The sequence below is a fragment of the Trachypithecus francoisi genome, unplaced genomic scaffold, assembly GCF_009764315.1.
Source record: "Trachypithecus francoisi isolate TF-2019V2 unplaced genomic scaffold, Tfra_2.0 Contig00025, whole genome shotgun sequence".
NCBI classification, from domain to species: Eukaryota; Metazoa; Chordata; class Mammalia; order Primates; family Cercopithecidae; genus Trachypithecus; species Trachypithecus francoisi.
In genome coordinates, this window is record NW_022680462.1 from 769104 (window position 1) to 792538 (window position 23435).

The 23435-nt window shown below is 44.1% G+C and overlaps 1 protein-coding gene and 1 long non-coding RNA gene across 17 annotated transcripts in view; one reads left to right on the forward strand and one right to left on the reverse strand.

Annotated features, from left to right (window-relative positions):
* The window catches only part of CREM (cAMP responsive element modulator), a 94780-nt gene extending 94367 nt beyond the window's left edge, over positions 1–413 (reverse strand). For 10 of the 16 annotated variants that reach the window (XM_033190944.1, XM_033203379.1, XM_033186513.1 and 7 more), the window contains exon 1: positions 5–374. The gene's annotated coding sequence lies outside the window, so the exon portion shown is untranslated. Of the gene's footprint in view, positions 1–4 lie in introns of all 16 variants that reach the window. The other 6 variants (XM_033198069.1, XM_033197333.1, XM_033189454.1 and 3 more) reach the window with 4 other exon arrangements.
* Positions 357–22245, forward strand: LOC117082217. Its single transcript, XR_004436620.1, has 4 exons — positions 357–603; positions 7309–7396; positions 7769–7819; positions 21876–22245. It is a non-coding gene; the product is annotated as an uncharacterized LOC117082217 (long non-coding RNA).
* The last annotated feature ends 1190 nt before the right edge of the window (positions 22246–23435 follow it).

Sequence of the window (23435 nt, forward strand, 5' to 3'; positions counted from 1 at the left end):
TTACCCGCCGCAAAGAGATTTACGTAGCGGACCTCGTCACTGATTACGGACGCGAGGAGGTGGAGACGGCGAGCCCGACCGCCGCTCAGCAACGGCGCCGCCGCCCAGCAACCCGGCGCCGGCAGCGGCCCCACGTAGTCCCCACGTCAGCTCTGATGCGGTAGCCGCGGCCTCCCTGCCGACCCCGGACCAAAAGTAGCGCTGCAGCCGACCGAACCGTGTCCTCCCGCCCCGCCCTCCCCTCCCCCACGCCCGGACGGCCTCCCGGGGGACGGAAAAATCCAGGCTCGAACTCCGCCCCCTGCCGGCCACCAGCAGGAGTGAGGCGCCACAATCCAACAATGAAATGGAACGGGGGCGCGGCGGCGGGAAGGAGCGGGTCAGGAAGGAGCGGGTCAGGGGGCGGGGCCTAGGGTGGGGAGAAGGAAGGTCAAGGGGCGGGGCCAAGAGGAGGCACTAGACTGGAGGTGGGGCGGAAGGTAGGGGCCGGGGCAAGGCTGGAAACCGGAAGCTGGCCTTGCCGCGCCCCGCCGGGCGTGCGCCGGAAGTCCAATGACTTGTCAGCCAGAGTAACGGCTGTCGCCAGGTCCTCAGGGTCTCGAGGTCAGTTTCTTCCTAAAGCCGCCAGCCCCAAGCCAAGATCCGCGAGCGTCTCACCTCTGTTCAGGCCGGACTGCAGTGGCGTGATCTCGGCTCTGCAACCTCTATCTCCCCAGGCTCAAGTGATCCTCCCGCCTCAGCCTCCTGAGTAGCTGGGACTACAGGCGTGCTTCTTCTGACTTTTAAAAGCTGTCTACATGCGTTAACTGGTGGCCCTTTTCCTCCATCTTCACAGCCAGTCACAGCTGGTTGAGTCCTTCTCCAAAGGGAGCTTGAGCTCCTGAGACAATTCACCTGCTTCTTAGGGTTGTTTCTTGCAGTTTATCCCAGTGTTTGACTGGAAATGCTCCGCATGCCGGGCGCGCTGGCTCGGGCCTGTAATCCCAACACTTCCGGAGGCCAAGGTGGGAGGATCGCTTGAGCCCAGGAGTCCAGCCTAGGGAACACAGTGAGACCCCATCTCTTTGTTTTTTTTTTTTTTTTAAGATTAGAAAGGTCGGCCTGGGGCTCACGCCTGTAATCCCAGCACTTTGGGAGACAGACATGGGCAGATCACTTGAGATCAGGAGCAGCCTGGCCAACATGGTGAAACCCCATCTCTACTAAAAATACAAAAATTAGCCGGGAGTGGTGGCAGACACCTGTGGTCCCAGCTGCTTGGGAGGCTAAGGCAGGAGAATCGCTTGAACCTGGGAGGTCAAGGCTGCAGTGAGCTGAGAGATCGTTCCACTGCACTCCAGCCTGGGTGACAGAGCAAGGCTCCATCTCAAAAAAAAAAAATTAATGAGATGTCAGGAATAAAGAATAGCAGCATGGTTACAGAGTACAGTAGGTCGTCACTTAACGATAAGTTCTTAGAAACCATAGTTTTTAGCCTAACAACTTACAGCAGGTCCACAAAAAAACATTTCATTCAATGTTGTCTTCATTTCCTTGTAATATTGATGACAACAAAAATCGGTTTCATTGTACATTGTTTCACTGAAAACGAGTTTCTAAGAAGCTATTGACAATGTTAAGTGAGGATTTATTCTTTCATATCAGTTACTGTAGTGTCAGAGTGTTTTCATAATTTTCACTGAGCAGGACCTAATCTAAATCCAATCTGAACCTTTGTTCAAATCTAATTTTCATAGGTCAAAGGGAATTGTGTCCACAACAATTGTCTGTGTAACAGAAGTTCATATGAATCAAAAAGAATCAAAGGAACGGCAATTTCTTATTTGCAAAGTATTTTCTCTACTGTTTCCTTTCTTGTCAGTATTTTACTCCCATATGTATGTAGTCTTAATTATAAAGTTCAGAAAGCACAAACCATAGTTTTCTGTTCATCTGTTTTTTTTACAAAGATCAATACTAGAGGTGAGATATACTTATAAGCCCATCAGTTCATGGCCTCTGCTATCCCTTGCCATAAGATGTAATAGACTTAAAAAACCATGCAGTTGGATCTGGGTTTAAATGTATGCTTGTTAGCTGTGGGCAAGTTTCATATCCTCTTAAGGGAAGCATAAGATTTTAAAATGGGAAGAAAAATAGTACCTACCTGTTAGGGTTATTATAGATTTTAAAAAAATATCTGCCATAAGATGAGTACTTAAAAACCTAGTCATGTTTATGTTAGTCCAGTGTCTGGCTTTTGGGGCTCCTCACCTAGGTGATAGTTAATTCTCTGGTGGGGAGGGACAAGTGGGTCACCTACTTTCTGAGAAAATACAGGCTGTCAGTCACACCCTTATCCTCCCTCCTCACTTCAAAATATCTTCAACTTTCCCTCCCTTTCTGAGTCAGGAGGAGCGCCTCTTTTCCTTTCCAAATCCAACTGTAAATTAGATGTAATTTCTTTCCCATATCAGATCTTGCTCAATTACCACGAGTCATACCTGCAGCTTTTTTCATCCTCTTGGCTCCTTCATTCCCTACAAATGTGTATCTTGCCTCTTGAAAACTGTTGGCACTGCTAACCCTATAAGGAAGGCCACAGAGTTGCCAATTCCAGGTTGTACATTTACATTTCATTTTTTGCCCATTTGCTTACTGCTCCATCCCTTGCCATCCCCTCACCATCAGATTTCTCAAGAGAGGAAGGCAAGGCAGGGGCTGTATTCACTTCCTCACCACCCACTCGTTTGTTATTTCCTGCCAAATTTTTGCTCTCTTCCCTCTCTTTTTTTTTTAATTTAATTTTTATTTTTATATGTAGACATGGGGCCTCATTCTTGCCCAGGCTAGTCGGGAACTCCTGGGCTTAAGCAATCCTTCCACTTTGGCCTCTGAAAGTGCTGGGATTATAGGCATGAGCCATTGCACTTGGAATGATTACTAAATCTGTCCCCTTTCTGATTACTAAATCTGATGACTTTTTCTCATTTTTCATTCTACTTGACCTATTTTCCTCATCTGATACTACCAATGACTGCTGCCTTCTTTTTTAAATGTATTTACTTAGAGGCAGAGTCTCGCTCTGTCGCCCAGGTTAGAGTGCAGTGGTGCAATCATAGCTCATTCAGCTTCAAATTTCTAGTCTAAAGCGATCCTCCCATCTCAGCTTCCCAAAGTGTTCGGATTACAGGCATAAGCCTGCCGCCTTCTTAATATAGTCTCCCTCCTGAATTTTCATGATAGTTGGCTCTCATGGTTTCATTCATCTTTGTCTCCCTAATGTAGACAGTTACTAATTTTCTGTCCTTGGACATCATCTTCTATACTGTCCTCAAAAGCATTTTCCTTAGTTATCTAATCATACCCATTTTTTTGAAAGATAAATCTAAAATTTATACCCAAAGTTTCCAAATTCATTCATTAACACCAGATCACATTTTCGAACACCTGACAGTTCTCACTTATGTGGCCCATGAGCGTTTCCAACTCATAGGTTCAAAAGTACATGTCTCATCTTCTTCCCCTTTCATACCTGAAACTTGATTTTTTATTGTTATTTTGGCAATGTTAATGGCACTTTTCAGCTCCTTGTCATCCTGCCTCTACACCTTGAAATCATTTTGGTCATTCGCCTACTCATGTCATTCAGGAGCTACATAGAAAATATTTTGAAGTGCCTGCTATGTTCCAGCCCCTGTGCTAAATGCTAAGTGTTGTTGCTTTTGCCTGTAGAAACTTGCACCCATCCCTTTTTTTTTATTCCCACTATTACCCGTCTGGTACTTCTAGTATAGTTCATCCTAAGCATTTCTGTTTGATTCATTTTCCTTAGCTCTGGTAATGTGATTTCTCTTCTTAAAGAATCTACAGTGACTAGGAGGGACTGAAACTTAAGGAACAGAAGTGAAAGGAGATTGTGAATTATCTTTGGTGGCCTCTTGAATTGTGTACTGCAAGAGTGCTTTACATATTTTATAAATAAATGACATTTTATTTATTTATTTATTTATGTACGTATGTATGTATATATGTATGTATGTATGTATGTTTGAGACGGAGTCTTGCTCTGTTGCCCAGGCTGGAGTGCAGTGGCCAGATCTCAGCTCACTGCAAGCTCCGCCTCCCGGGTTTACGCCATTCTCCTGCCTCAGCCTCCCGAGTAGCTGGGACTATAGGCGCCCGCCACCTGCCCTGGCTAGTTTTTTTGTATTTTTTAGTAGAAACAGGGTTTCATCGTGTTAGCCAGGATGGTCTCGATCTCCTGACCTTGTGATCCGCCCGTCTCAGCCTCCCAAAGTGCTGGGTGGGATTACAGGCTTGAGCCACCGCGCCTGACCATGACATTTTAATTGAAGCAAAAACACCAGTGAGATGTTATTAGCTAACAGAGTGCAACTAAGTTTGGCATGAAGTCCTTTGTTTTGTTTTTGTTTTTGTATGTTTTGTTTATTTGTAGATAGGATCTTACTCTGTCACCCTGGCTGGAGTGCAGTGGTGCTGTCACAGCTCACTGCAGTCTTGACCTCCTAGGCTGAAGCCATCCTCCCACCTCAGCCTCCTGAGTAGCTAGGACTATACGTGTGCACCATCATGCCTGTCTAATTTTATTTTTTTTATATAGGTGGCTTCTCTAAATTGGGGATATTGGCCAGGCACGGTGGCCCACACCTATAATTCTAGCACATTGGGAGGCCGAGGTAAGCAGATCACTTGAGGTGAGGAGTTTGAGAACAAACAGACTGGCCAATATGGCAAAACCCCATCTCTACTAAAAATACAAAAATTAACCGGGCATGATGGAGCATGCCTGTAATCCCAGCTACTTAGGAGCCCGAGGCACATGAACCACTTGAACCCAGAGGGTGGAGGTTGCCGTGAGCCGAGATTGTGCCACTGCACTCCAGCCTGGGCAATGGAGCAAGACTCTATCTCAAAAAAAAAAATAAATAAAATAAAATAAGGATATTATTACTACCTGCCTCACAAGTTACATGAATTAAATTAATGCATGCAAAGCACTAAATAAATGTAAGCTATAATTATTATTTTATGACTTGACCAAGTTTCTTTGTTGACTTGTGTGAAATCTGACAACTTAGAAATCAAAATAAACCCCTTTGTTTTATAAATTAGAGAGTAGAGGCTGAGAGGTTTCAAAATGTCCTTTGGCTAGTAGATAGTAATATTAGGACTAGAACCCTGAACTTGTGACTTTTAACCCTGTACTCTTTCTTTCCTCTAGACCACAGATCCCAAGATTTAGCATTTTTCAAATGACTATCCTATTTTGTTTATTTTACTAATTTAATACGGAGAAAAACTAGAAAATGGATTCACCTTAAAAGCATTTCTGGCCGAGCGCGGTGGCTCAAGCCTGTAATCCCAGCACTTTGGGAGGCCGAGACGGGCGGATCACAAGGTCAGGAGATCGAGACCATCCTGGCTAATACGGTGAAACCCCGTCTCTACTAAAGAATACAAAAAACTAGCCGGGCGACGAGGCAGACGCCTGTAGTCCCAGCTACTTGGGAGGCGGAGGCAGGAGAATGATGTGAACCTGGGAGGCGGAGCTTGCAGTGAGCTGAGATCCGGCCACCGCACTCCAGCTTGGGCGACAGAAAAAAAAAAAAAAAAAGCATTTCTACGCAGGCCCTTTCTATTCAAACTTTAGGATTTGAGACTTACAAAGATAGTGTGCCCAATTTAAATATTTGAGAAAGGTAAAAGCAAGTTAGTATAATATGTGCTTGATTTATGATGTCTTTGATTTGCGATTTGGCAAAAAATGTTTCGTTCTATTAGAGAGTTAACAGTTCTATGTTCCAACGTGGGAAATACCATTTTGTATGTGTGTTTATGTGCTTTTGGTTTTTAACTTTGGTAAACTTAAACCTCTAAATCTGATGTGCTGTGTGCTCAGGAAACTACTTAGAACTATTGCTAAAGGATATTATAATAAAAACCCAGGCTACTGAATTATTTAAAACTATAAGATTGCAGTCGTTAAACTAAACTAATTTTTATTTTATTTATTTATTTGAGACAGGGTCTTGTTCTGTCACCTAGGCTGGAGTACAGTAGTGTGATCATAGTTCACTGCAGCCTCGACCTCCCGGACTCAAGCAATCCTCCCACCTCTACTGACCAAGTAGCTGGGACTACAGACATGTGCCACCATGCCTCACTAAGGGAGAAGAAGAGCATAACGAAAAGAGGAAGATTGTTATTATCAATATATTTCATACTGGAAAAGGGCTCCATGCCACGTTTTTTTTGTTCTGTGGCCTTAGCCCCTCTCTCAGCCTAGTTTTCTTTAGCTGTAGAGCAGGGATCCTAGTACTGACTTCATAAAGTGTTTGTGAAGAAGAATACGTTAGCGAATAACATAAAGGTTTTAATACAGTGCATAGCTTACAGCCTGGCCAATATGGCGAAACCCTGTCTCTACTAAAAATACAAAAAATCAGCTGGGCGTAGTGGTTTGCTCCTAGTCCCTGTTACTTGGGAGGCTGAGGTGGGAGAATCAATTGACCCTGGAAAGTGGGGTTGGTAGTGAGCTGAGATCATGCCACAGCACTCCAGCCTGGGTGACAGAGTGAGTGAGACTCCACCCCAAAAAAATAAATAAAGCCTATCTTCCGGCCAGAATATAAACTCCATGGATGGCATCTGTCTCATTTAACACTGTTTCCCCTAGAATCACCTATAGGAAGACATGACATTATGGGGAATGCATTAAGTAGCTCCCAACATGGTCATGTGCTCCCATTAGGACTAAGATACTATTATTAAATAAATCATGGAAAAATGAACTTGGAAAGGGATATGAAGGATTAGCCAGTAAGTCTATGTAAAACATAAGGGAACTATATCCATAAGTACCTTATATATAAAATGCCTTGTTTTTCAGCATTCTTTTTTTTCGTTATTGTTTTTTTGAGACAGGATCTCTTACTCTATGGCCCAGGTTGGATTGCAGTGGATGATCTTGGCTCGCTCAGCCTCAACCTCCTGGGCTCAAGCATTCCTCCCACTTCAGCCTCCTGAGTAGCTGGGACTACAGGCGCGCATCACCATGCCAGGCTAATTTTTGTATTTTCCTAGAGGGGGTTTCCACCATGTCATCCAGGCTGGTCTTGAACTCCTGGGCTCAAGAGATCTGCCTGCCTTGGCCTCTCAAATTGCTGAGATTCACAGGCATGAGCCCAGCCATTTTTTAGCACATTCTTTAGGCAATTTATTTTCAGTATTTTAGAGTAATAAGTACTCTAAGTAGAATTTACCAAGTTATTGGTCTTCATAAATTGACAATCTCTTATTTTGTAGGTTATAGTGCCATCATGTGGATACTTTGTTTTCTTCAAATGTAACTTTTTATAATGGAAACTAGAAAACCCGGCCATCCCACACCCAGGTATGACAATTTATATTTTATGTTATTTATTTATTGAGACAAGTTCTCCCTCTGTCACCCAGGCTGGAGTACAGTGGTGCAGTCTCAGTTTACTGCAGCCTCTGCCTCCCAGGCTCAAGCGATCCTCCAACTCAGCCTCCTTAGTAGCTGAGATCATAAGCATGAGCCACTGTGCCCAGCCTGGCATGACAATTAATTTGGTATTTGTGTCTAAGCCTTTCTGGGTACAGATTCACTCACTTTTATATCTGAGTTTTTAATATATAAAATTTGGAAATGATCATTTGGATGATAAAATAAATCTGAATACCATAGCTTGATAATACATGCAGTCCCTATAGATGATCAGTTTTCTCTCTCTCTGGATACTAGGCTGTGCAAAGAAATTGGAGCCAAAGGTTTTTTTTGCCATGTTCTGAAAAGGTAAGAATAAAAAATAAATATTAATGTGTAGAGCCAAAAGAGTGACCTCAGACTGGCTTATATTGCTCAGAGAGCAATACAGTCTAAGGAAAAGAATTTCAAAAAATAACCTCCCTGGGCTGGGCAAGGTGTCCCGTGCCTGTAATCTCAACACAGGTTGAGGTAGGAGGCCAAAGTGGGAGGACTGCTTGAAGCCAGGAGTTCGAGATCAGCCTGGGCAACATATTGAAATCCCATCTTTACGAAAAAATTGAAAAATGAGCCAGACGTGGTGGCATACCTGTAGTCCCAGCTAAGCGGAAAGCTGAGGCAGGAGGATCCCTTGGGTCTGGGAGTTTGTGCCACTGGACTATAACCTGGATAACAGTGAGACACTGTCTCTATAAGTAAATAAATAAATAAATAAATAAAATTAATTTTAACACCTCCCTAAAAATTACAGTATGCCTACATATATGAACACCAAAATATTTGTGTTAAAAACTGGGTGTGTTGATTTTCACAGAGAGCTAAAAATTAGTCCATAATCCACTTAATATTAACTGACATCCACCAGAGACTAAACGTGGTAAAATTATATGGCTCAAGCAATTCCACAGTGCAAATGAAGATCCACAGAAATAGAGAGTTGGACCGTTAGAATTCTTTTTCTAACTTTGTTTGGTATTTACCTCCTTTTTAAGATAAAATAACTGAATCAATAAAGACAGGTACTTTAAAGCTGAAACTGAGCCTTACCTCCTCCAAGATTCAGAATGTGGTTGAAAATGTCCCTTGAATTTCCCAATTACACAATTATTTAACAAACTTTGAATATTATTTGTTTGGCTGCTATGTGTAGGCAAAGAAAATGTGAGCCAGAGAGACTCCATCCAATGTTAGATAAAAGGAACATGCAGGGAGCATTGGAAAACATCAGCCTTTAAGGAGTAGGTCAGAAAAGAAGAACCAGCCAAGACATTTGGAAGTGTGGTGTGTCAGTGTGGATTGGCCAGCCTGTGCCTGGGGCCGCAATATCCCCCTATTCTTTCCGTTTACGTCTCCATCAGTAGCAGTGGCTGGAGTAGAGGAATTGTGAAATGATCTGGACATGCCCGAAATGGAAAAATAGAGAATGCTTGAACTGGATCATTATCCTGGAAGCACTTCAACATGAGATATACCTTTTCCCAAGTCCTAAACCCTTTGGAGCAGCACAAACAAACATTGAGGCTTTTCTCCCTTTCCCTCAGTAGACATAGCCAAGGCAGCTGATTGTCCCAAGGAATAAGTATGAGCACAGAGGGAAAATCATGAAACATCTGAGGACCATGAGAACTACTAAAGCAATACATAGAACTAGCTATATCAGAGAAAGTCAAGTGAATGGATCAGACAATAAGAATTGAAAATAAACTTAACAGAGCTTCAGAGAAAGAAGGGAGAATGTTGGAAACACAAAGCACAAACAAGCATTTGTGAATTGGGTGTTGACAAATATTAATGAAATAACTCAATGGATGGGTTGAATATAGCTGGACAGTTCTCTCATGAACCAGAAGATTAGAGGAAGGAAGGAACTAAGACATGGAAAGCATGAAAGGAGAGTTAAGAAATGTGGAAGGTAGGCCAGGCGTGGTGGCTCATGCCTGTAATCCCAGCACTTTGGGAGGCCAAGGCGGGCGGATCACAAAGTCAGGAGATTGAGACCATCCTGGCCAACATGGTGAAACTCTGTCTCTACTAAAAATACAAAAATTAGCTGGGCGTGGTTGTGGGCGCCTGTAGTCCCAGCTACTCAAGAGGCTGAGGCAGGAGAATCGTCTGAACCCAGGAGGCGGAGGTTGCAGTGAGCCAAGATCAGTGCCATTGCACTCCAGCCTGGGTCACAGGTCAAGACTCCGTCTCAAAAAAAAAAAAAAAAAGAAATGTGGAAGGTAGAAGCATAAATATTTTTTCTTTTTTTTTTTTTTTTTTGAGACAGAGTCTCACTCTGTCGCCCAGGCTGGAGTGCAGTGGCCGGATCTCAGCTCACTGCAAGCTCCGCCTCCCGGGTTTACGCCATTCTCCTGCCTCAGCCTCCCGAGTAGCTGGGACTACAAGCGCCCGCCACCTCGCCCGGCTAGTTTTTTTGTATTTTTTAGTAGAGACGGGGTTTCACCGTGTTAGCCAGGATGGTCTCGATCTCCTGACCTCGTGATCCGCCCGTCTCGGCCTCCCAAAGTGCTGGGATTACAGGCTTGAGCCACCGCGCCCGGCCAACATAAATATTTTTTCTAATAGAAATTCCAGAAGGGGGAAAAAAATAGCATGTGAAAGAATTATTGCTGAGAATTTCCTAGAATTGAAGACATACTTTAGAATGAAAAAGGCCAACTTTAACTTTGGGATTTCTAGCTTTGGAGGAATGAAAATTTAGAATGACCAATGGGAGCGCACAGGATTTTTAGGGTAGTGAAGCTATTCTACATGATACTATAATGGTCGATGCATGCTATTATACATTTGTCAAAACCCATTGAATGTACATCACCAAGAATGAAGCCTAATGTATGCACTTTGGATGATTATGATGTGTCAATGTAGATTCATCAGTTCTAACAAATAGAACATGCTGGTGCAGGATGTTAATAGGGAGCCTGTGCATATATGGGGGAGGGGATGATAGGAACTGTGCACTTTCTGCTCGATTTTGCTGCGCACCTAAAATTGTTCTGAAAAAAATCAAGTCTATTAAGAAACAAAGACAGCTTTTTAAAGCATAAGAGCATACTTGTTATAAAAATACCTGTAATGCAGTGTAATTTTAGAATTCAAGGTCACATATTTCTGTAACACTTTTATTCTTGCATGCCTACAACTTTCATGGAATGGTCCACTCAAATAGGTTCCACATAATAGGAACCTCCAGTAATATACCACTTCACATGTAGCGGAAGGACTTTAAGACACTGTATTCCCAACTCTTCCATTCCATTCATTGTGCTATTGTTGCCATACATTTCACTTTTACAAATGCTGTAAACATACAATACTTGTGCTATTTTTGCTTTTGATAGTTGCCTTTTAGAGCAGTTAAAAAAAAAAAAAAGGCAGTTGCAGTGACTCACGCCTGTAATTCCCACACTTTGTGAGGCTGAGGCAGGAGAACTGCTTGAGCCCAGGAGTTCAAGACCAGACTGGGAAACATAGTGTGACCTCGTCTCTACAAAAAATAAAATGCCAGCCATAGTGGCGCTCATCTATAGTCCCAAAACTCGAGTGCTGAGGTGGGAGGATTGAGCCTGTGAGATAGAGGCTGCAGGCCGGGCGCGGTGGCTCAAGCCTGTAATCCCAGCACTTTGGGAGGCCGAGACGGGCGGATCACGAGGTCAGGAGATCGAGACCATCCTGGCCAACATGGTGAAACCCCGTCTCTACTAAAAATACAAAAAACTAGCCGGGCGAGGTGGCGGGCGCCTGTAGTCCCAGCTACTTGGGAGGCTGAGGCAGGAGAATGGCGTGAACCCGGGAGGCGGAGCTTGCAGTGAGCCGAGATTGCGCCACTACACTCCAGCCTGGGCGACAGAGCGAGACTCCGCCTCAAAAAAAAAAAAAAAAAAAAAGAGATAGAGGCTGCAGTGAGCCAAGATCATACCACTGCACTCCAGCCTGAGCAACAGAGTTGAGTGCTCTGCCAGTCCACACCAGCCTGCATGAATTCCACAATTCTTGTAGCTAAACTTATACCAGTACCTAGTTGTGTCTATCCCAAGTAAGCTAGTGCCCTTCTCTTCCTGCAGGCATCTGTTGCTTCTTAGATTTTGGACTGGTTTTTTGTTCTGGGAACTCAACTCTTTGATAAATTCAAAAATACTTGGTAATTTGAAGTAAGTTTACCTTTTTTTCTTGTTGTTGTTGTAAGGGTGGAAGAAATGTCTCTTCTGGATGCTTACATCCAAAACAAGTTGGAAATCAGCCCTGGCTAACTTTTTTTTTTTTTTTTTTTTTGAGACGGAGTCTCGCTCTGTCACCCAGGCTGGAGTGCAGCGGTGCAATCTCGACTCACTGCAACCTCCACCTCTCAGGTTTAAGCGATTCTCAGCCTCCCGAGTAGCTGGGACTACAGGCGTGCACTACCACGCCCAGCTAATTTTTTGTATTTTTAGTAGAGACGGGGTTTCACCACGATGATCTTAGTCTCTTGAACTCATGATCCGCCTGCTGCAGCCTCCCAAAGTGCTGGGATTACAGGCTTGAGCCACCATGCCCAGCCAGAACATCTGATATTTACTGAGTACTGGACATTTACTAAATACTTGACATACTGTTTTTTAAATCCCCCAAAAGTCATATTCTTACATTATAAATAAGGAAAATTTCAGATTGAAAGGATTCAAAGAGGGTTAAACGACATCACAAAAAAAAGCCACAGCTAGGTACATTACTGTGAAATTAAACATCATTAGAGAGAAACGATAGATACAGATCTTTTCAGCTTATCTATTTCTTACTCAAAAAGAGTAAGTGTTGCAGTTTATGTCTTTCAGAGAATTTCTCTATTTTGTCTCCATTGTCAAATTTATTGTCATAAAATTGTTCATAACTTTTTTTTTTTTTGAGATGGAGTCTGGCTCCGTCACCCAGGCTGGAGTGCAGTGGCATGATCTTAGCTCAGTACAACCTCCACCTCCCAAGTTCAAGCGATTATTGTGCCTTAGCCTCCGGAGTAGCTGGGATTACAGGCGCCTACCACCACACCTGGCAAATTTTTGTATTTTTAGTAGAGATGGGGTTTCACCATGTTGGCCAGCCTAGTCTCAAACTCCTGACCTCAGGTTATCTGTCCACCTTGGCCTCCCAAAGTGCTGGGATTACAGGCATGAACCACTGTGCCCAGCCCATAATATTTTTGTATCCTTTAATGTCTATCAGATCTGTAGTAATATCATCTTTCAAGCCAGATCTTGGTAATTTTTATCCTTTCTCTTTCCCTGTTTCAGTTTTTATCCATTTTATTGCTCTCTTCAGATTATGATATGCTCTCTTCAAAGTATCAACATTTATTTATTATTTTATATTTTTTGAGACCAGGTCTCACTTTGTCCTGCAGGCTGGAGTGCAGTGGCGCAGTCTCGGCTCACTACAGTCTTAACCAGACTGGATGTTCAACCCATCCCTCTGCCTCAGACCCCCTAGTAGCTAGGACTACAAGTGTGTGCCATACCCAGCTAATTGCATTTTTTTGTAGTGACAGGGGTCTCACTATTTTGCTCAGGCAGGTCTCAAACTCCTGGGCTCAAGTGATCCTCATGCCTCAGCCTCCCAAAGTGCTAGGATTACAGGTGTGAGCCACCACACCCGGCCAGAACCAACATTTAGATTAATTAATTTATCTCCCTTGTTAATGTTTTCTTTTGAGATGGAGTATTGCTCTGTCGCCCAGGCTAGAGTATGGTGGTGCGATCTCAGCTCAGGGCAACCTCCGCCTCCCAGGTTCAAGTGATTCTCCTGCCTCAGCCTCCTGAGTAGCTGGGATTATAGGCATCCACCAGCATGCCTGGCTAAGATTTTGTATTTTAATAGAGACGGGGTTTCACTATGTTGGCCAGGCTGGTCTCAAATTCCTGACCTTGCGATCCGCCTGCCTCCACCTCCCAAAGTGCTGGGATTACAGGTGTGAGCCACTGCACCTGGCCTTGTTCTCTCTTTGTGCTCCATTTTATTTTTATTTTGTTTTTTAGACAGAATCTTGTTCTGTTGCAAAGGCTGGCATGCAGTGGCACAACCTCAGCTCACTGCAACCTCTGCTTCCTGGGTTCAAGAGAATGTCCTGCCTCCTGGGTTCAAGCGATTCTCCTGCCTCAGCCTCCTGAGTAGCTGGGATTATAGGCATCCACCAGCATGTCTGGCTAAGTTTTTGTATTTTAATAGAGACGGGGTTTCACTATGTTGGCCAGGCTGGTCTCAAATTCCTGACCTTGCGATCCGCCTGCCTCCACCTCCCAAAGTGCTGGGATTACAGGTGTGAGCCACTGCACCTGGCCTTGTTTTCTCTTTGTGCTCCATTTTATTTTTATTTTGTTTTTTAGACAGAATCTTGCTCTGTTGCAAAGACTGGCATGCAGTGGCACAACCTCGGCTCACTGCAACCTCTGCTTCCTGGGTTCAAGAGAATGTCCTGCTTCCTGGGTTCAAGCGATTCTCCAGCCTCAGCCTCCCGAGTAGCTGGGATTAAAAGCACACACCATCACACCCAGCTAATTTTTGTGTTTTTAGTAGAGATGGGGTTTTGCCATATTGGCCAGGCTGGTCTTGAACTTCTGACCTCAGGTGATCTGTCTACCTCGGCCTCCCAAAGTGCTGGGATTACAGGCTTGAGCTGCTGCGCCCAGCCTCTTTGTGCTCCGTTTTAGATAGTTTCTATATCTGTGTTGTCAAATTCATTGATATTTTCTTCTGCAGCATCTGATCTTCTTTAAATTCCATCCAATGTATTTTTTAATTTCAGACATTGCATTTTCATTTCTAGAAGTTCTATTTGGGACTTTAAAAATATTTTCTCTCTCCTCACCATGATCATGTTTTCCTCTATTTTTGTGAACATATTGTGTGTATTTATAAAATCTATTTTTAAAAACTTGTCTGTGGGCCAGGCACAGTGGCTCACACCTGTAATCCCAGCACTTTGGGAGGCCAAGGCAGGCAGATCACAAGGTCAGGAGTTTGAGACCATTCTGGCCAACATAGCGAAACCCCGTCTCTACTAAAAATACAAAAATTAGCCAGGTATGGTGGTGGGCACCTGTAATCTCAGCTACTCGGGAGGCTGAGGCAGGAGAATAGCTTGAACCTGGGAGGTGGAAGTTGCAGTAAGCCAAGATCGTGCCATAGCACTCCAGCCTGGGTGACAAGAACAAGACTCTGTCTCAAAAAAACAAAAAACAACAACAACAAAACTTGTCTGCAGCTGGGGACGATGCCTCATGCCTGTAATCTCTGCACTTCAGGAGGACGAGGTAGGGAGAATCACTTGAGGTCACGAGTTCCAGACCAGCCTGGCCAACATGGTGAAACCCTGTCTCTACTAAAAGAAAAAAAAAAAATACAGGGCCAGGCGCGGTGGCTCACACCTGTAATCCCAGTGGATCACGAGGTCAGGAGATTGAGACCATCCTGGCTAACACAGTGAAACCCTGTCTCTACTAAAAATACAAAAAAATGTTAGCTAGGTGTGGTGGCGGGCACCTGTAGTCCCAGCTACTTGGGAGGCTGAGGCAGGAGAGTGGCATGAACCCAGGAGACGGAGCTTGCAGTGAGCCGAGATCACGCCACTGCACTCCAGCCTGAGTGACAGAGCGAGACTCCATCCCCCAAAATAAATAAATAATAATAATCATTTTTAAAATAATAAAAAATACAAAAATTAGTCAGATGTGGTGGGTGCCTGTAATCCCAGCTTCTCAGGAGCCTGAGGTAGGAGAATCGCTTGAACCTGGGAGGTAGAGGTTGCAGCGAGCTGAGATCATTGCACTTCCAACCTGGGTGACAGAGTGAAACTTCGTCTCAAAAAAAAAAAAAAAAACTTGTCTGCTAGATTCATCATATCTATTATTTCTGAGTTTGTTCCTATTGATTGATTTGTCTATTTTTCTCCTGATTATGAATTATATTTTGTTGCTTCTTTGCATTCTTGGTAATTTTTGGTAGATGCCAGATGTTGTGAATTTCACATTGCTAGTTACTGGATCTTGTGGAATTATTTTTATTTTTATTTTTATTTTTTTGAGGCGGAGTCTCACTGTTGCCCAGGCTGGAGTGCAGTAGCGTGATAATAAGCTCACTGCAACCTCCGCCTCCCAGGTTCAAGCGATTCTACTGCCTCAGCCTCCCGAGTAGCTGGGATTACAGGCACATACCACAACGCCTGGCTAATTTTTTTGTATTTTTAGTAGAGACAGGGTTTCACCATTTTGGCCAGGCTGGTCTCAAACTCCTGACTTCAGGTGATCTACCCACCTCAGGCTCCCAAAGTGCTGGGATTGCAGACGTGAGCCGCCACCCCTGGCTGCTGAATTCTTTTTTTTTTTGAGATGGAGTCTCGCTTTGTTGCCAGGCTTGAGTGCAGTGACTTGATCTCAGCTCACTGCAATCTCCACCTCCCAGATTCAAGCCATTCTCCTGCCTCAACCTCCAGAGTAGCTGGGATTACACGCGCAGGCCACCACACCCAGCCAATTTTTGTGTTTTTACAAATACATGGTGAGACTGGGTTTCACCATGTTGGCCAGGATAGTCTCCGTCTCATGACCTCGTGATCTGCCTGTCTTGGACTCCCAAAGTGCTGGGATTACAGGCGTGAACCACCATCCTCTGCCTGAATTATTTTATATAGTGTGCAGTTAAGTACTTGAAATCAGTTAGATCCTTTTGAAATTTTATTTTAAGATTATTGGTGTAAGTAAAGAACGGTCTTTAATCTTGATCTATTTTGATTTTGATTTCACAACTCAGGCAACAACCTTTTAAAGATTCTGCCTGATGCCCTGTATAATACTGTGACTTTTGAGAACATGAATAATTTATTTCCAGCCCTGTGTGAGGTCTAGGATTTTTTCTGTCTACTGCTTTCCAGAGATTATTTCTCTTGCCCCAGTCATGTTCTTCTCGTGCATGCACAGCCCAAAACTCAGCCATAGACTTGAGGAAACTTGTTTTCCAGGTCTCTAGACCTCTCTCTATAGAGCTCTGTCTTCTCTTGCAGTCTGTTCTTTTTTTTTTTTTTAAGACGGAGTCTCGCTCTGTCCTCAGGCTGGAGGCAGTGACACGATCTCGGCTCACTACAAGCTCCACCTCCTGGGTTCATGCCATTCTCCTGCCTCAGCCTCCCGAGTAGCTGGGACTACAGGTGCCCGCTGCCACACCCGGCTAATTTTTTTGTATTTTTAGTAGAGACAGGGTTTCACCATGTTAGCCAGGATGGTCTCGATCTCCTGACCTCATGATCCACCCACCTCGGCCTCCCAAAGTGCTGGGATTACGGGCGTGAGCCACCACACCCGGCCAAGACGGCTTCCTCTCGCAGTCTGTTCTGAAAATTCTAGTGACTTCTCTGAACTCTGCTATCTATCTCCTCAACCTAGCCAGAGAGCCATGCTCTGTCTGGGTTCCCTTTACCTGCACTAGAGCCTGAAAACTGCCTCCAGACAGTAAGCTGGCTCAATTGTAGGAGTCACCTGTGTTTTCCCTTTGCTTGGGGATCGCAGTCCTGCAGTGCCCATTATCCACCATCTGAAAACCATTGTTTTATGTACTCTATCTGGTGTTCTAGTTGTTTTAGGCAGAAGGATAAATCCAGTTCTGGTCTTTCCATCTTTGCTGAAAGCAGAGTTCCAGCAGATGAGAGTTCAACAAATTTTTATAAGACTGAAAGAATGATAGTTAATAGTAGACATAGGGTGCAGAAGGGAAGACCAGTGAGAAGCAATTTGATTTACTTTGAAGAACTGCTAAGAGTCCTAGGAAAAGTAGGTACCAGAAAATAGGAGCTGAAATAGGATTTGGTTGTGAGTTTGTACAAGGAGTAATGAGGCCTTCAGGGTACTCTCTACACATAGACCCTTGTACAGTTGAGCAGTGACTCCTCTTCTACCACACTCCCAATCTTTGGACAATAGGCTATGAGTTTGTGCTGTGCAGGAATTGAATCAGAGACCATGAAAAGTTTTTTTGGAAGTTAATAGCAATATATCAGGCTAGAATGCAATGATGCAGTCTCAGCTCACTGCAGCCTCTGCCTCCCAGGTTCAAGCGATTCTCCTGCCTCAGCCTCGCGAGTAGCTGGGATTACAGGCATGTGCCACACCACACCCAGCTAATTTTTTCACTTTTAGTAGAGACCAGTTTTCACCATGTTGGCTAGGCTGGTCTTGAACTCCTGACCTCAAGTGATCCACCCGTCTCGGCCTCCCAAAGTGTTGGTATTACAGGTGTGAGCTACCGTGCCTGGCCTGAATGTCTGATATGTTTTAGACATAACATGTTCAAAGTAGAATTCTTGGCTGTGTGCAATGGCTTACACCTGTAATGCCAGCATTTTGGGAGACCAAGGCAGAGGATGGCTTGAGGCCAGGAGTTTGAGACCAGCCTGGGCAACATTGTGAGACCCCATCTCTTTAAAAAGTATGAATAGAAAAACTTAGTTAGGCATGGTGGCGCACACCTGTAGTGCCAACTGCTTAGGAAGTAGGACAGGAGAATCACTTCAACCCAGGAGTTTGAGGCTGCAGTGAGCCACAATTGTACCACTGCACTCCAGTTGGGCAACAGAGCCAGAACCTGAATCCAAAAAAAAAAAAAAAAGAAAAAAAGAATCTTCTCATGAAAGAAGAGTGATTCTTAAATAATCCTTTATTCTCGGCCGGGTGCGGTGGCTCACGCCTGTAATCCCAGCACTTTGGGAGGCCGAGGCAGGTGGATCACGAGGTCAGGAGATCGTAGCCATCTTGGCCTAACTGATCTTGCTGCTTCCATTCTTGACTTCTGTTATGGGCTGTTATGTGTCTCTCCCAAATTCACTTGTCTAAGTCGCAACCTCTAGCACCTCAGAATGTAACCATATCCAGAGATTAGGTTGTTAAAGAGATTATTAAGTTAAAATGAGGCCATTGGGGTAGGACCTTAATCACATGTGACTGGTGTAATTATAAGAGGGGGATACCAGGGATGCATGCACACAGAGACAAACATGTGAAGAGGCAGCAACCAAGAGGGTGGCGATCTGCAAGCCAAGGAAAGAGGCCTGGAACAGACTTCTCCCTTAGGCCCTCAGAGGAAACCAGCCATACCAGCATCTTGATCTTGGACTCCCAGCCTCCAGAACTGTGACAAAATTAATTTCTGTTAATTTATTTTATTTTTTTAGAGAGGGTCTCACTGTCACCCAGGCTGGAGTGCAGTGGTGTGATCTTAGCTCACTGCAACCTTCACCTTCCAGGTACAATCAATTCTCCCATCTCAGACTCCAGAGTATCTGGAACTATGAGGGTCCACCACCACACCCAGCTAATTTTTGTATTTTTTGGTAGAGACAGGGTTTCACCATGTTGGCCAGGCTGGTCTTGAACTCCTGACCTCAAGTAATTTGCCTGCCTTGGCCTCCCAAAATGCTGGGATTATAGGCATGAGGCACTGCGCCTGGATAAATTTCTGTTCTTTAATCCACCCAGTTGGTGGCATTTTGTTATGGCAGCCCTAGCAAACAATTATACTGCCTTCTTCCTATAGCAGTATGAATATTTCATGTGTTGTTTGTTTTGTTTCTGAGACAGAATCTTGCTGTGTTGCAACGGCACAATCACGGCTTACTGCAGCCTTGACTTCCTAGGCTCAAGCGATCCTCCTAACTCAGCCTCCTGAGTAGCTGAGACCACAGGTGTGTGCCACCACACCCAGCTAATTTTTGGATTATTTTCCAGAGATGGGGTCTCGCTATGTTGCCCAGGCTGCTCTTGAACTCCTGGCCTGAAGCAATCCTCCTGCTTCAGCCTTCCAAAATTCTGAGATTACAGGTGTGAGCCACCATGCCTGGCCCACTACGGATATTTTAATTATGGCAAACCAGATTATATCATTATTCATGCTTAAAAACCTCCAGTGACTTCCATGTGGTTGAAATAAAACCAAACTTCTTTACCAAAGTTGATAAAATCCTACAAGATTTGGTTTTGGTCTTCCTTTTCATTATGCACTGATCACACTGGCTTTCATTTTATTTCAAAAACACACCTAACTCATCCATCTTTCAAGCTTTTTCCCTTACTGCTCCCACTGTCTGGAAATCTCGTTCTGCAAATGTTTGTGGGGCTGGCCTCTTCTTGCCATGTAAACGCAAATGTCACCTCGGAAAATCCTTGCCTAATGGCCTTAGCTAATGTAGTATCCCCCATGACTTTATTCAATTATACTGTTTTTCTTTACAGTATTAATTAGTAGAGAAAATTATCTTTGTCATTCATTTACCTGATTTTTATCTGTCTCTGCTCACTGGAATGTAAGTTTATTGAGAAAAGGACCCTACAAGTATTGTGCCCCAGCACCTAGAACGTTGCATGGCACATAATATATATGAAATAATGATGTAATCAATCAAGGAATTAAAGATGGATGGATGCATAAATGTATAATTCTGCCTGGTTGAAATGATGGCCAGCTTTCTTGTTTTGTTTTGTTTTTGAGACAGGGTCTCACTCTGTCACCAGGCTAAACATTTTTTAAATGTTTCTTAAAAAACCTAACCATTTCTGGCCGGGTGCTGTGATTCACGCCTGTAATGCCAGCACTTTGGGAGGCTGAGGCGGGTGGATCACAAAGTCAGGAGATCGAGACCATCCTGATTAAAATGGTGAAACCCCATCTCTACTAAAAATACAAAAAAATTAGCCGGGCATGGTGATGGACACCTGTAGTCCCAACTGCTTGGGAGGCTGAGGCAGGAGAATGGTGTGAACCCAGGGGGTGGAACTTGCAGTGAGCTGAGATCGCGCCACTGCACTCCAGCCTGGGGACAGAGCAAGACTCTGTCTCAAAAAAAAAAATTTCTGCTAGGTGCAAACATGGCTCACTGGAGCCTCGACCTCCAGGTTCAAGCAGTCCTCTTACCTCAGCCTCCCAAGTAGCTGGAACTATAGGCATGCACCACCCCTGGCTAACTTTTGTATTTTTTGTAGAGATAGAGTCACCATCCTGCCCAGGCTGCTCTCCAACTCCTGAGCGCAGGTGGTCCGCCCATTTCGGCTTCCCAAAGTGCTGGGATTACAGGCATGAGCCACTGTCCCTAGCAGAAATGGCTAGGTTTTTAAAAAACATTAATTCGGCAAACATCAGATTTCTGTGTGACTGCTAACAATTTATGAGGAGATCCAGGAAGTCCCATAGAGAGGTCCACAGGGACAGCATGGGATTGAGGTCTCCTGCCAACAGTAACGTGAGTGGGTTTGGTAGCAGGATCCCCCAGCCACAGTCAAGCCTTCAGATGGCTGTAGCCCAGGCCAATACCTTGACTGAAATCTCATGAGAAACCCTGAAAAAGAACTATTCAGCTAAGCCACTCCCAAATCTGACCCAAAGAATCCATGCACAGCAATAGATAGCTAATACATTCCCAATCTGGAAACAGGTGTCATCTTTGGTAACTTCCTCCTACCTCAATTCCAATATCAAAGACATTTAAATAGCTCCAACATTTTTCATTTCTCCCTGTCTTTCCCACCACTATTCTAGTCCAAATAACTGGTTTTTTTCCTTTTTTTTTTTTTTTGAGTCAGGGTCTAACTTCGTCACCCAGGCTAGAGTACAGTGGTATGATCTCGGCTCACTGCAGCCTCGACCTCCTGGGCTCAGGTAATCCCCCCACCTTAGCCTCCCAAGTAGCTGGGACTACAGGCATGCGCCACAACGCCCCACTAATGTTTTCTATTTTTTTTAAGAGACAGGATCTCATCGTGTCGCCCAGGCTGGTCTGGAGCTCCAGGGCTCAAGCAATCCTCCCACCTTAGCCCAAAGTGCTGGGATTACAGGCATGAGCCACCGTGCCTGGCCCAAACTACCGTCACTTCTTAGGCAGGTGCAATAGCCTCTTAACTGATCAGGCTGCATCCATTCTGGCCTCTTGTTAATCCATTCTCCATTCACAAAAGGCTAAGATGTTATTTTTCCAATATGAAAACCTCACAAACTCTTCCCTTGCCCTAAATAATTGCAGTGAATTCAGATAAGTGCCACATTAGCAATAATCCCACAGAGTACAAGTACACAGAAAAGGAGCAATGAACTTAGAGTAGGAACCAGGTCTTCTACTTTTTGAAATTAGTAAGTGTTAAATTGATGATACATAAACATGGCACAAAATCCACATGACATTAAAGGTACAACAACATTAAAGGACACGTTTCTGTGTCCCCACTTCTCCAGTTCTCTCCAGAGGCAACACTTAGGCATGTATCTTTTTGGAGGTATTTTATGTATATTTGTTTATTGACAATTATGAAAGATAGTTGAAGTTATAAACTGCCCTTTTCTCTAAAATCTTGACCTTCAGCCTACTTTCAAAGCCATCGCCTATAATCCTTTTTCAGATCATAACGACTCTGCTTTCAAAACCAGGTAAGGGCAATGCAGACATAATTTATCCTTTTTCCTTATTGCTAACAGGAGTTATAATGATAACATCAGACGTACTGTCATAAAGTAAATTGCCCTTTTCTTTAAAATCTTAGTATTCGGCCTATTTTCAAAGTCATCACCTATAATCCTTTTTCAGATCATAACCACTCTGCTTTCAAAACCAGGTAAGGGCAATGCAGACACAATTTATCCTTTTTCTAACAGGAATTACAATGATAACATCAGACCTACTATCTTTCCATTTGGGCTGCCATAACAAAATGCTGTAGATTGGGTGGCTTATAAACAACAGACATTTGGTCGGGTGCAGTGGCTCACGCCTGTAATCCCAGCACTTTGGGAGGCCAAGGCGGGTGGATCAGGAGATCAAGACCATCCTGGCTGACACAGTGAAACCCCGTCTCTACTAAAAATACAAACAATTAGCCAGGCATGGTGGCGGGCACCTGTAGTCCCAGCTACTCGGGATGCTGAGGCAGGACAATGGCGTGAACCTGAGAGGAGGAGCGTGCAGTGAGCTGAGATAGTGCCACTGCACTCCAGCCTGGGCGACAGAGTGAGACTGTCTCAAAAAAAAAAAAAAAAGGTTATTTTTTATAGGAGGCTAATCCAAGATCAAGTTACTGGCAGATCTGGTGTCTGGTGAAGGCCCCTCTGTGGATCACAGATGGTTGTCCTCTTGCTGTGTCCTCACATGACCAAAGGAGTGAGGGAGCTCTCTGGGAACTCTTTTGTAAAGGCACTAATCCCATTCAGAAGGCCTCCACCCTGATAATGTAACACCTCCCAAAGCCCCGTACTACAAAAACCATCATATTGGGGATTAGGTTTCAACATATGAAGTTTGGGGGGATGCAAACATTTTTTCTATAGCACCTACACATTTTTGTTTAATCTCTAACCCTCTAAATTTTTAATCTGTTACTTCAGTGATTGTTGGGAATATATGCTGTTCTCATCCTTCCTAGCTATCTATGTGTAAAGTACATTGTCCCATACCAGTATGTCATTTGCTGTGTGTTTTTCTCCTAAAGTTTATTGGTGTTTGTTGATTTTTTTTTTTTTTTCAGGAGATTGACTCTTTCAGGAGCCAGGTTCATGGTTTTTAGTAAGGCTTCCGTTGAACATTAATTATATTCCTTTTATTGTATGTAATTAGTCTGGGGTTTTTTTCTTTTTCTTTTTTTTTTATTTTTGAGACAGAGCCAGGCTGGAGCACAATGGCGTGATCTCAGCTCACTGCAACATCTGCCTCCAGGGTTCAAGTGATTCTCCTGCCTTAGCCTCCCGAGGAGCTGGGACTACAGGCACCCGCCACCATGCCGGGCTACTTTTTTTGCATTTTTTTAGTAGAGATGGGTTTCCACTGTGTTAGCCGGGATGGTTTCGATCTTCTGACTTCATGATCCACTTGCTTCGGTCTCCCAAAGTACTGGGATTACAGGCGTGAGCCACCGCACCCGGCCCAATTACT